At 44.7% G+C, this 13,598-nt stretch overlaps 1 pseudogene across 1 annotated transcript; it reads right to left on the bottom strand.

Annotated features, from left to right (window-relative positions):
* Window positions 1-4,309: 4,309 nt before the first annotated feature.
* LOC146370090 (zinc finger protein 277-like) lies at window positions 4,310-13,598 on the bottom strand (annotated as a pseudogene). The gene is made up of 12 exons (XR_014797309.1): window positions 13,556-13,598; window positions 12,817-13,032; window positions 12,448-12,536; window positions 12,252-12,334; window positions 11,922-12,013; window positions 11,100-11,210; window positions 10,884-11,016; window positions 10,692-10,759; window positions 10,130-10,226; window positions 9,033-9,066; window positions 8,773-8,947; window positions 4,310-8,565 (listed from the first exon to the last, which is right to left on the bottom strand). The product of XR_014797309.1 is annotated as a zinc finger protein 277-like (transcript).

Raw genomic sequence — 13,598 nt, 5'->3', positions numbered from 1 at the left:
GGGCTTAAGCCCGGGTTGTTTTGTCAGAAGCCCGGGGTCTTTTGGAGTGTAATTTTTTCATAGTTAGATGCCTGGCTGACAACTGTATAAAGCAAAAAACTACACACAATATTCGAAGCACATAGTGCACACTGTGGGAATTTACGACTGTGCGTAAATCCCCCCTAATATTGGTATGACCCGAGCTCAGACACTAAGCGGGGGGGCAGCTGCTGCCTACGAGTGCACTGTTGGAGAAACGGAGCCAGGCAGACAGAGGAGAGCTGAAGTTTGACCAGGTACCAAAGCAAATCATTCGTACTGTACAAATAATGTAAATATGACGGTGTATCACGAAAGATTGATATCAAACTGATCACTTGACCCATATTACGTTACTTGCTCTTCAAGTGAATCAACAAATGGTGAAATGAAAAGCCGAACAACAACAATGCTGTTTCTTTAGAGAGTCTTAGCTTACATGTGTGTTTATTTCATATTTTCAGTTGTTTCCCTCCACGGCTAAATAAATCGGTTTCAGTAATGCACTGATATACAAGAATGGACATAAGGGGCTTCTTTCAAAGAAAAAACTCTGGTAGATGTTATTTTATATATTATGCTTTGTATGTTGTTCAGTATATTTCTATGCAAAACAAGAGGAACTTCAATACACAGCAGTATATTCACAGTTTAAACCAGATATTTACACTTTATGGAAAACACAAGAACATTTTCTTTTACTGTACAACATCAATTTAGAGTAAACTTGTTTTGTTTTGGATAAATAAATATTGAAATATCTTTTGAATTAGTTAAATGTCAGAATAAAGAGAGACAGAGCTTCTATTTTTATCACTTTCATCAAATGTAGGAGCACATGTACACTAAGTTTATTGTTAATTAATAAGAAATAAGAAACTCCAGACGTGTCATGATCCTGGGCCATATTGTCCGTCTGGGTCGATCCTTAATAGTCGTTTTTGCTGAGTTCTCATCGCTTCGAATCACGTGTCCATACCACCTCAGGCGGGATTCGAGCATCTTTTGAACTCGAGCCACAGTCCACCGACCTGTCATAAATACGCTGTGCTCTCCTTTATGTTTGATTTTATTTTGCCCCTCACCTCCCAACCAGTCATGGCAGAAGACCGCCCCTCCCTGAGCCTGGTTCTGCCAGAGGTTTCTTCCTGTTAAAAGGGAGTTTTTCCTCTCCACCGTTGCCAGAGTGCTTGCTCATAGGGGATCATTTGATTGTTGGGGTTGAATTTTTGGATTTCATTTCATTGGCTTGAACTGAAAAACCTAAAAATTCAGCTGAGGGGTTCACATAGTGGAGAGCACTACATTTGTTAACTGCACTTTTTTTATTTGTAGATTTTGTAGTTCTTCCTACTACAAAAACTACAAATGAAAACAAGGCAGTTAGCAGCAAATGAAAATAAATAAAACACATTAAAAAAAAATCTGCTACTGCTCTGTGTGTTTACTTCAGTGTATGTTTTTGTGTTGGAAGATTATAGATTGTCCTGACGTGTCCACAGACGTGTGGATTTGTGTGCTGCTGTGTTCACTTGTGTGTTTTTGTGCACTCGGGAGGACGGTACCTGTCTCGTCGTCATCTCGTAGACAAATATTTGACGACGTCTAGAAGAGAAGTCTGAGTCGCCGTCCAAACGTCTGCCTGCAGCACAACCTCCGTCTCTCAGCGCTCGGCATGCACGCTGAATAAGAGCCCTCAGGTGAACTTCTCTCACCTGCATAAACACTTTGCATCGGTTTCTCGGCTGCAGGTCCATGAAGGCGCTTTTGGAGGAATGTTATGGTCTGACCTTCATCCTTCAGCTCACTCTGAACTCTCTGAGCAGCTCTCTGGCGTCTCTGTGAGGACCTGCAGGAAGACTTCTCCAGACTTTTCCTTCTGTTGATGATGTTGATGACTCCACACTGTTTATGTCCTGCTGAGCTTTGTGCTCTGGGAATGCCAGACCATGACTGATAGTGTTATTGTCTTATATCTCACGTCACGGCTTATATCTGAAGTCCTGCTGGCAGAAATGCCCTTCAGTCAGAAAGGTTGATGGTCAGGATGAACCTGGACACTTCTTTGTACACGTGTGTCGTATCTTTTGAATGATAAGTACTGATAGAGACAGACGTGAGTCAGTATTTATATTTCTTGCAGCCTGTTAGCACTGTACCTCCTGCCTTTCCAAACGGCTCTTCTGTGTTTCTGTCTCATCGTTCTGCTGATGAACATTTGTCGCCCACCGTGATCTCAGCACGTCGTCCTGGTTCTGGAGAGCAGACGTGTGTTGATCTGAGTCCTGTGATTTCCAGTAGTGATTTATTCCCAAGACAAAATCAAATCGTCCTCTGCTGCCGTGTTTTTGCACAATAAAAATGATGCAGCTGTCAGAAACGGTCCGGCCCTGGTTATTGTCTCAGATACGACGCTCGTCTTATCCTGTCGGCTTCTGTCGGTTTCCTTCATTTACTTCTTGTTATTTTCCTGAAATGTGCTCCAGAGTGACAAAAATATCTGCTGGAGTTTATGCTGCACTAAAACCTCTGTGACATCGTTGCACTCACTGCTAACAGGAAAGCCAGAGGAGCAGACACATCCCAGCAAAACACTGATGCAGCTTTTTCACATTAAACTGAAGTGATATCAGATACAGTCCTGATTAAAGCTTTAAGACCACTTGAAAAATGGCAAAAATCATATTTTGCATGGTTGGATCTTAACAAATGTTGTTACTAAGAAAATGTTTTATTCACAAATGCAGACATTTCAAAGCTAAACGACATGATTTTGAAAATGAGAAGTGACATTAAGTGTATTCATTGTTAATCACAGAATCATAATTCATACATGATTTCATTGATAGTTAATCATGTTTAACTGCTCAGCACTGATCAGAATATAACCAGGAATAAGTTTAAGCTGTATGATAGATCAGAAAATATAATGTAGACGAGCTTCACACAGTCTGTGTGTGTGCATGTGTGCATGTGTGTGTGTGTGTGTGTGTGTGTGCGTGTGGCAGCTCCAATTATAGAGCCAGCATTCCTCACTAGTTTGTCTCCTCTCCTTGCATCCTTGTTTCTGATGATGCCCCCCCAGCAGACTGCAGCAGCACGCTTTCGGTGGTGTCGAGCCAAACGGACTTTAACGTGTGTTTGAACGAGCTGACGGTTCACTCGTTAAGCTGAAAGAAAGATGCTTTAATCACAGCAGTCACACATGTGTCCACTGGACCATCTGGGAACTCTTCTTGTTTACACTCGTAATAACACAAACACTAAATCCTCCTTCTCTGGTGCTGTTGTGTAGCAGTGTGTACACCTGAGACTGTCACCTGTCTGTCTGTCCTGCACTCTCTCTCTGTTTCTTTCGCTCTGATTGTGGAATAAAAGTATGAACATGTGTTTATAAGTTACACTTGTGTTTGAATCCTGCAGCTTCTCACACATTTGATTTCCATGTGTGACGACTGCAAGTGTCCAGAGTGAGGACAGACTGAGGGACCCACTGCTGCACATCATCTGTGAGGCTTTGCAGCCCTGATGATCCACCAGGACAAACTCAGCAGTGTGTGAGGGAGAGGAGGAGGAAGAGCCAGCAGCAGCTGACAGATGGAGAGAATAGACAGACTGTTCCCTGTTTGTGAAGGACTGCTAGGAAAGTTTAACATCACTGTCTGTCCTGAATCAGTCTTATTAGGTAATGTTCAAATAATGTGATCATCCAGTGTTTTCAGTGTGGGAGAAAGTACTCAGGGCCTTCAAGTTACACACTATGAAAGGCAGCAACAAGGTTAATGTTCAGAAACCTAAAGTCTGTATCAGCAGCAGAATGGAGCTAAAAATAAATGTTTGTTTCAGTTCTACGAAGCTTTGAGTATTTTGGATCAGTAGCTGCTGTGTTTGTTGCATCATATTGCTGTAATTGTTTATATGCTTTATATATTCTGAGCTAAGTTGATCTATAGTGTTACATCATATTCCATAAGGATGTTATGTGTTTGTAGACTTTCTGCCCAGTTTGACCCATTTAGCAGAAGTCAGCCTGTTTAAGGCTCTGATATCTATTCTGTGTGACTTAAAGCAGTTATGACATGGTCTGATTTTCTCCCCCAATAAAGGAATATTTCATATATCAGTCGACTCTTCATCCTATCAGACACAGTTATCACAGCTCGTACATTTGCTTTTTACACATATGTGTAAGCATTGAGCCAAATTTAGTAATGCCAACAAATTAAACAAACAATATTTGTTACATAATACATCTATAGATACACTGTCAAAGATACTTGTCTTTGAGTGAAGATTTAGTCAAGTCAAGTTTATTTATAAAGCACATTTAAAAACAACCGAGGCTGACCAAAGTGCTGTACAATAAAATACAAATATAAAATACAATAAAACACAAATACATAAAACACCTCACTGATAAAACAATAGATTAAAACAATAAGTTAAACCTTGCTAAAGGCCAATGAGAAGAGGTGAGTTTTAAGAGCAGTTTTAAAGGTTCCTAGGCTTGTGGAGAATCTGATGTGAGGAGGTAAACTGTTCCACAGTCTGGGTGCAGCCACAGCAAAAGCCCTCTCTCCCCTAGTCTTTAGTCTGTACCTGGGAACATCTAAAAGCATCAGGTCTGCTGACCTCAAAGATCTCCTGGGGCGGTAAATGCTAAGAAGCTCCGCCAGGTAAGGAGGTGCAGTACCGTTAAGAACCTTAAAAACCAGCAGTAAAATTTTAAAATCAATCCTAAAAGCAACTGGGAGCCAGTGGAGAGAGCAGAGGACCGGAGTGATGTGGTCTCTCTTTTTGGAGCCGGTCAGCATGCGAGCAGCAGCGTTCTGCACCAGTTGGAGGCGATGCAGACAGGAACGATCTAAACCAGCATAAAGGGAGTTACAGTAGTCCAGCCGTGAAGTAATAAAAGCATGGACCACCCTTTCTAGATCGTTCCTGGACAGGTAGGACTTGACTTTAGCTAAAATACGTAGATGATAAAAAGATCCCTTGACTACGGAGCTGATTTGTTTATCAAATTTAAAAGCACTGTCAAAAGTAACACCGAGGCTCTTAATGGAGGAAGTACATTCGGAAGTTAGGGGTCCCATAAAATCAAGGGAAAGGTTGGGGTCTTTAGGAAGCCCAAACACAAGGACTTCATTTAAGGTGATAGGAAATATAAATAACTGCAACTTGAATCTCTGACCCAGAGTTCAAGCTCACTGCTGTAATATATCCTGTAATATATATATATCATAATAATCTGACAATACTATAATATTGGCCATATTATATTTACATTACCACAGTGAGATGACTTTAGTCTCATGAACAACATCAGCTAATTGTTATTTACTAACTAATCTTAAATGAGTGTTCAGCACAGAAATGAAGCCCAACAATCATGTTTTACAGTCCTGTGGTCTCAGCCTCAGATACTCAACTAATCAAAGTGATGTCATGACAAAAATGAATGACCAACAAAACATTTTTCTCCTTCATTTCTGTCAAACAAAGCCGTATGACACGTTTCTCGCGGTTAGTATCATGGTTGCTAGGCAACCTGAACAGCACGACGAAGGCTAGACCGTCCCATTTCACAAGCCTCTCACTTCCGCACTTCTCGTACTTATAGTACGCACCGTACGTAGTACGCGTAGTGCGCGTACTTCGAGCGTGCAGACCCTGAATTGGGACACAGCCTAGTGGTGCCGAGCTGGCGCACCGAGTAGTTCCTGTTACCTGCTGTGTGTCTGTTTTTACAGGTAAGCTGGGTTCCAAATAATACATATGTGATAGACAACAGTAGCAATCGAAAAGCTAGAGAGCCAATTCACGAGTTTAAGGGTTGATAACGATGAATCACCACCAGCTGTTGCTAAAAGCACCTTTATGATCTGAGCATGCGCAGAATGATCCACAGCGCTCCTTTGATCCTTTGATCTTCTCAAAGGATCATTGTGACGTCACGGTGACATCACATTCTCTGCCACACCCACCAAGTCCTTAAATAGAGGAGCTCGTTTAACAGTTTACATCAGAAAGAGCCAGTTGTTTTAGACAAAGCTGACCTTTGCATTTAAATCATTCAGAGATTTAACTTTTTGACACTTTTGAGCTTTTAACCGTTAAAGAAATGTCACAGGGAACCGGAGATCAGTCAGACCCACTGCAGCGTACGACAGATGAACTCAGGGAAGAAAACGCACAACTCAGTGAAATGTTCATAGAATTCAATCAACATATCCTAACAGTCACTCGAGAAAACATACGACTCGGTGAAGAAAACGCTCAACTCAGTGAAAACTACATACAACTCAATCAAGAAAACACAACTCAGTCAAGCAAACGCACAACTCAGTCAAGAAAACGCACAACTCGGGCAAGCAGACGCACAATTGAGGCAAGAGATCGCAGAACTCAGACAAACTGTGGAAAATCTTCAGCGCCCAGCGGTACATGAACAACAGACAACAGAAAGAGAATCCCTTGGTTCGTGGGGTCTAAACCTACTTAAAGTAGGTTTAACTGTTGCCGGATGTGTCATTGCTCTTCCTGCAGCTTTCTGGGTCGCCTCTAAGATTTTCGGCTGAAGCGAATGTCCCGCTCTGTGGGGTCATGATTATTATCGTGACGCTCTGTGGGGTCATGATTATTATCGTGACGCTCTGTGGGGTCATGATTATTATCATGACGCTCTGCGGGGTCATGATTATTATCATGACGCTCTGCGGGGTCATGATTATTATCATGACGCTCTGTGGGCTCATGATTATTATCATCATGTACTCATATATGTAAGCATTGAGCCAAATGTAATAATTCTAACAAATTAAACAAACAATATTTGTCTCTTATGTATAATACATCTGTATATACACTGTCACAGATACTTGTCTTTGAGTGAAGATTTAAGGTGATAGGAAATATAAATAACTGCAACTTGAATCTCTGACCCAGAGTTCAAGCTCACTGCTGTAATATATCCTGTAATATATATATATCATAATAATCTGACAATACTATAATATTGGCCATATTATATTTACATTACCACAGTGAGATGACTTTAGTCTCATGAACAACATCAGCTAATTGTTATTTACTAACTAATCTTAAATGAGTGTTCAGCACAGAAATGAAGCCCAACAATCATGTTTTACAGTCCTGTGGTCTCAGCCTCAGATACTCAACTAATCAAAGTGATGTCATGACAAAAATGAATGACCAACAAAACATTTTTCTCCTTCATTTCTGTCAAACAAAGCCGTATGACACGTTTCTCGCGGTTAGTATCATGGTTGCTAGGCAACCTGAACAGCACGACGAAGGCTAGACCGTCCCATTTCACAAGCCTCTCACTTCCGCACTTCTCGTACTTATAGTACGCACCGTACGTAGTACGCGTGCGGTCGCTGGATTGGGACACAGCCTGGGCCTGCCAGAGTCAGAAATGAGGATAAAACAGGAAGTTTGACAGCAGTGAGTTCCTGCAGCGACCTCTCGTTTCTCTCCTCAGTGCTGCACGTTCGTGAACGTGAGCCCGGACGCGAAGGACGCGGTGGAAACTCTGAGCGCGCTGCAGTTCGGCTCCACCATACGGCAGGTGTCGCTCGGCAACGCGACGCAGAAAAACAACAGAAACGCCAAGTAGGACAGATGTTTCAGGCACGAGAAGTCCCTGGACTTTTTGAGGGGACAACAACAACAACAATAATAACAATGTGCAGTAAAACATACACTCATTCGTTTCATTTATCAAGTTCCTGTGTTGTGTTGTTTGTGTTGGGAGTGAGCTGGAGGGCGGGGTGGGCTGCTTTTAAGCAGGTAAAGCACTTTGTGCTACATCTTTGTATGAAAAGTGCTTTATAAATAAAGATTGATTGATTGTGCGTAGTGCCGACGCGGGACAGTTTCCAATTGTGTAGTACTGTTGTTCCTAGTGTGACTCTGCAATGACTATAAAGAGTTCTCTCGTCTTCTCTTGACGATGAGCTGCTCGTCCACCACAGCACTGAATCCAGCTCAGTTACAAGTTACAAAAGAAAATCATTTTTACTCGAGTAATAAAATTCATATTCAAGAAAACGCATGTTTCAGCTTCATTGCACGAGGCAGAGCAATTACGTTTCAGCGGACATCACGGCGTCCGCGTGTCCAGCTGTGGAGAGGACTCTTCTTTTAAACTTTCTTATCTTTACTGAGTAGAGACGTACAGGAAATAGTTGAGAGGGAAAGACCACGGGCCGGACTCAAACCCGTGCCGCTGCGTTCCAGCCATGTGGGATGTGGTCACCGTGAGCTGAGCTCAGCCGACGTCAGAGACGACTTTGAGTCAAACGTATGACACGTGTCCGTCTGTGGTCCTAGCTGCTGCCTCCTCGCTCCTTCAGCAGCTGCTTGAGGACGCTGGACTGTTTCAGCGCTCTCAGGTTAGAGATGTCCTCCGCGATGACCGGGATCTCCTCGCCGCGATGCTCCTCGTCACCGTCGCCTTCCTCGCTGTCAGAGAGCGTGCACAGGAGAGCGCCGTTCTCGTACGTGGGGAAGTAATACCTGCGGAGCGAGACGAAGTTTAGTGCTCAGGCTCAAATTAGTCCCAACTTAAAAAAGGACGCCATTTTCATCAGCTGATAAAAATACTCCAAATGTAGTGTAAACATCTGTGGCGTTGACCACGTTCATCAGCAGCTGTACGCCAGCTTTAAAGCCCGCGCTCTCATTGGTTAATTCTGCGGATCACAGGCGCTTCGTTAAACCTACTGCGGCTGGTCCCAGGCGGACATCTCTGGCAGTTTCATCACGTGACCTTCAGCCGCGATGTGACGCAGGGCGTCCGCCCGGCAGTCGAACATCCGCGTGCAGCCGTAGCAGCGGCTCTGATGGATCTGCCGCCGGATGAAGTTCACCAGTTTGACCTGCTGGTAGAACTTGAGGTCTGAGGGAGGACAGAACATTAGAAACACTCAGAAGGAAGAAATAGAAGAAAACTGCGCTCGAATTACCACAGAGACTTCACTCACTGAGCTCGGTCTTAAGGAGGTGGAAGCCGTGAGCCTCCCGCAAAACAATCACGAAACAGAAAGATGTCAGGGTCACGCAACGCCGCGACGCTCGTTACAGACTTCATAAATAACAAAACCAGAAAGCAGAGAGAAACTTTTCTGCCTCTCAGGTAAACTCGTCACTCGTGAGCAGAGTCACGTTTGGGAAACTGGTTCTAACTTTAAACCAGAACGTTTAATCAACGACAAAAATCTGACTGCAGTCGACGTCGAATCCTAGATTTTATTTATTGTTCACCAGTGTTAAGTCTAATTGTTGAATGTTGTCATCGTGTTTCTTAAATTTGTAAGGTCTGAGTTCAATCTATAGGATCAAGACGTTCCTTTGTCTCTGACCTCTCCAGCCACTCTGTGCTGGGGGAGCTTTTATTGCAGATGCATCCTGACAGATCTGTTTCTTCTGTTGTAAGCTTCCTGCTTTTATGATCCTTTTGGTCAGCAGGAGGTCTCTCACACACACACACTGCCTTGTCTTAGAACCATTGGGGGGTTTTACGGTGGGAGGTGCTTGTGTTGTATTGTGTATTGTAACTGTGATGTCAATAAATAGCTACGGGGACAGCTGCTCTTTGAAGGATTTCGGGCCCGAGACAGGTTAGGAGCGTGACCTCCAAGAGCTGGTTCTTGACCAAAGACTTCCCTCGTTAGCGAGTGAAAAAGCGGTTGAAGATGTTCTGTTATGTCTTGTTTTCTTCATGATGAATAAGTCTCTAAACTAGCGGGGCCTGTGGAAACACAGACCCAACAACGAGGAAACATTTTTATTTGCTTGTTAAAGTTTTGACAATCATGTATTTGGAAACTTTTCAAAATAAAAGGCGCTTCATTTTAAAAGCTCTTCAGCTTCGGTCCATCTGTGTGTGAGGGCACTTTTTGAGTAAAATCCATGTTTTGTGCTTACGATGGATTCATGTGTTTGCAGAGACCTCAGGAAGCAGATCGTTTCCTGTTAGTGTGCACTGTCTCCGTTCTCCCAGAATCCTTTGCAGAATCGTTTCAGGGATGAAACGCAGAAAACGATATTTTCCTTCTCTGAAACTTCTACGTTCCCGTACCTTCATATGCGCGTGGATCTGCTCCAACGTCTCCGATTGGTGATCACAGAACAGACACACCGCAGAGACCGGATGAGCCTGCCAGTCCGACCAATCACTGCGGACGATGCGGAGATGAAACGAGCAGACTGAAAGCATTCACGCAGGATCAGAGGAGGAGTAGGAAGCGGACTTGATTTAAACTTTTGTATCCAGGCTGACACAGTAAATAAGAATATTCTCAGGAGGGACAACCCGAGGTTCAGTATCTGGGATCGAGCCGGGGATCAAACCTCCAACCTTTCGCTGTACCTCCTGATCCACAGCTACCCCGAGCTCACAGCACCTGGTTCAGCACCTGGTTAGCGCTGGAGATCAAGCGTGCTCAGACTGGTGATGTCGTGTTGGTTTAAAATAAACGTTACAGCCACTAACTGCACCATCTGGTGGTAAAAACTGGTATTACACGCAAGTGCAGCCCGGCCCGGTTTTTGCCTTTAACACGACACAGAGCAGTCTGTATGACATGAATCAGGACACTTTAGTTAATGCCGTCCTCACAGAGCTACATGAGGATACTTACTCATCCTCATCATCCGCCAGCTCACGGTCATCTTCGCTTTGCACCTCCTCCCACGTTTTTCCCAGTTCCTGACAGGACAGGAGGGACGCTTTAAAATCAGAACAATACATTCAGGTAGTGCGTTTGCTTCTACAGAACTGCTTCGTTTATCCTGACGTGGAAGCGTGTGGCGAGTGTGTCGCTGGGCTTTACCAGGTAGTTGATGACGTAGAAGCGGTCGTACTCGTGGTTTTTGGCGCTGATGCGGCGGTGAGCTTTTTTCCTCATGTGATCCTTCAGCGTGGTTTTATCTCGAAACGTTTTCTCGCAGTACAGACACTGCAGACTGAAGCGAGGGCAGCAAAATGAAAAGGCGCGCGAAGCAAAACAAAACTTAACGCTGTGAATAAAAAGCAACGATTAGCGTACCTGTCCAGTTTGTCCTGCAGCGTGTCGAGGAACTCGCTGCAGTAGACGATGTTGTCCGGCAGTCCGATGCTGAAGGAATGCTCTCTGGCCATGTGGTTCAGCAGAGACGACCTGGAAACAGCACGTGGAGCCATTTTTAATAAACAAAAGAAAACATCAGCTGACATCATCACTGTTAGCACTGCGCTGCAGTCCTTTGGGCTTCGTCCAGAAGTTCCCATTTGGACAAGACTTCAAGATCCACGCAGCGTGCCCATAGTGGCAGACAGAGGGAAGCAGCCTCTCTCGCCATGGGCCGCTGCATGTCCAAATGTGAGGAGACCCGGAGCGGACACGGGTTATGTCTCTCGGCGTCCTCCCACAAGGAGCTGGAGGTGGTGCCTGTGCAGAGGGAGGCCGAGCATCTGCGAACCAACACAGTGACTGAAAATGGATGGATGGAAGCTTAACTGGAGGTAAAGACACAGATCCACACAAGAACTGTGGTAAACACCAGTGAGAAGCCAGTCACACCTTCATGCCATTCATGAACCAGCGCACACCTGCACAGGTCTGAGACCTGACCCTTAGCAGAAGAGGAAGAAGGATGAGGAGCTGCACTGGTCTCAGATCAGCTTCTTGGTTCAGGTTCAGACATGTCACTGAATGATGTTTATGGAATTATGCCTCAAAGCAGCTTTTTGGGGGTTGGATCATAAGAGGATGACTACAGGAAGCAAAGAAGCTTTAAGTCACATGATTTCAGGAAGCTCTACCTTCTGTCTGCTTTAATCTAACACACGTGAGGTTTCCAGGACTGATGGGAATCCTGCGGCGCTTTACCTGTTTCCCGTGAACTCTTCGCTGCAGAACATGCAGAGACGATGGAAGCTGCTGTCGTCTCGCTCCTTCGGCTGCTGCTCCAGGACCTCCTCCTGTGGGAGCACAGAAGAAGAGCTCAGAGGAATTCTTCAGAAAACTACCTCAGAGTGCTCAGATATTTAAAGTGCAGAGGTTACAACGACACAAAGCGTGTAAAATCATCACTCAAATCTGCAATTTTTCTGATTTTTCCTGATTTTCAGACTTTGCCTCAAAATAAAGTTTAAAAGAAACGAAACTTCCAGCAGCACAAGATTCACTCAGGATGCTCCGAGTGTCACGTCTCCTCACCAGTCGTTTCTGCTGCAGCTTCTCTCGGAGGACTCTGTCTTCTGGAAGGACGTCACACAGCAGGAAGTAGTCCTCCTGCTCCTCTGTCAGGTCAGCGAGGAAGAAGAGTTTTTAATGAGTCATTAATCAGAGCTGGAGGAAGTGTACGTGGTTCACTTTGAAAGGTCAGGTCCTCTGTGGGTTTGAGTGAACTCACCGACTGGGCCCGTGGAGTTGGTTTTGATGACGCTGCAGAAATCTGTGACCGGCTGCTCGAGGAATCTGCCCTTCCAGTACAGCAAGTACCTGATGGAGGAAACTCGTCAGTAAAAACCGCAGCCGACTCACAGCCAGGTTTACCGGCGCACAGAAACACTTCGTCACGGTTCATAAAAGCAGCACACTAACAGGCGTGGACATGCTGGACTTGTTGTATATATGTATACTTGTAAGGTAAGGGTTTCCCCCCATCACCCCAAATAATTACAGTAAGTCTTTGGTGAAATGATCGAGTTCCAAATGCTAAAAACATCCAAACGTGTTCCCGAGAGTTAAACGAGTGAGCCGGAGCATGTGTGGCTCGCACTTTGGGACGTCTGCGATGCGTTTGACGTCGGCGATGACAAGCTTGTGCTCCATCAGCAGGTGTCTGAGGAGGACGTCTTTCTGCGGCGGTGGGACGGACTCAGAGCAGAACAGGCAGACCAGCGGCTCGGAGCCGGGACATTGAACACCGGGAGGGCTGGAGGTGTCAGCCGGCTGCTCAGGGAAACACACAGCGGCTCCAGAATGCTGTCCTTACCTGAGAAAGCAGAAGAGAGACTACACCTTATATACCACACACACACTCTACTCCAGACCAGGTGAGTCAAAACCAAGCGGAAGCGAGAATGTACAGCCTGGCATGAAGAAGCATTTCCCTCTGATCTACAAAAATCTGTCTGTATACAATTATTTTCATCACCCGTGGGGACAAAACTATGATCTAAAAGTTAAAAAAATTAATTAATTAATTAAATAACTCATTAATCGAGCTCAGACTTTACACGCTGTTAAATCCTGAATAAACTTCACAGCTGTCAGACTGAGTGTACTGACTGAATATAGAGATTGCTGTATAATCAGAGTTAGCAGCCCAGCTATTTCCTAGCCTGCTAGCTTAGCCGGGCGGTTTCCCGCCTGCTTTTCTGATTTTTTTTTTAGCCTTTTTTCTGCTGATTGTGAATTCCCACAGACTCGGAGAGTCACCGACACCCAAAGCTTTGCACGCAGACCACCAGATATCAGCATTAAAGCCGCGGACACGTTTAAAAAGTCACACTTACCGTCTTTACTCGGCTCGCTGGCGGCCATGTCTGGTGTCACGTG

This window comes from Perissodus microlepis, chromosome 17 (assembly GCF_051167445.1).
Source record: "Perissodus microlepis isolate ML-2025 ecotype Zambia chromosome 17, ASM5116744v1, whole genome shotgun sequence".
NCBI classification, from domain to species: Eukaryota; Metazoa; Chordata; class Actinopteri; order Cichliformes; family Cichlidae; genus Perissodus; species Perissodus microlepis.
This window is presented reverse-complemented; position numbering and strand designations above follow the sequence as displayed.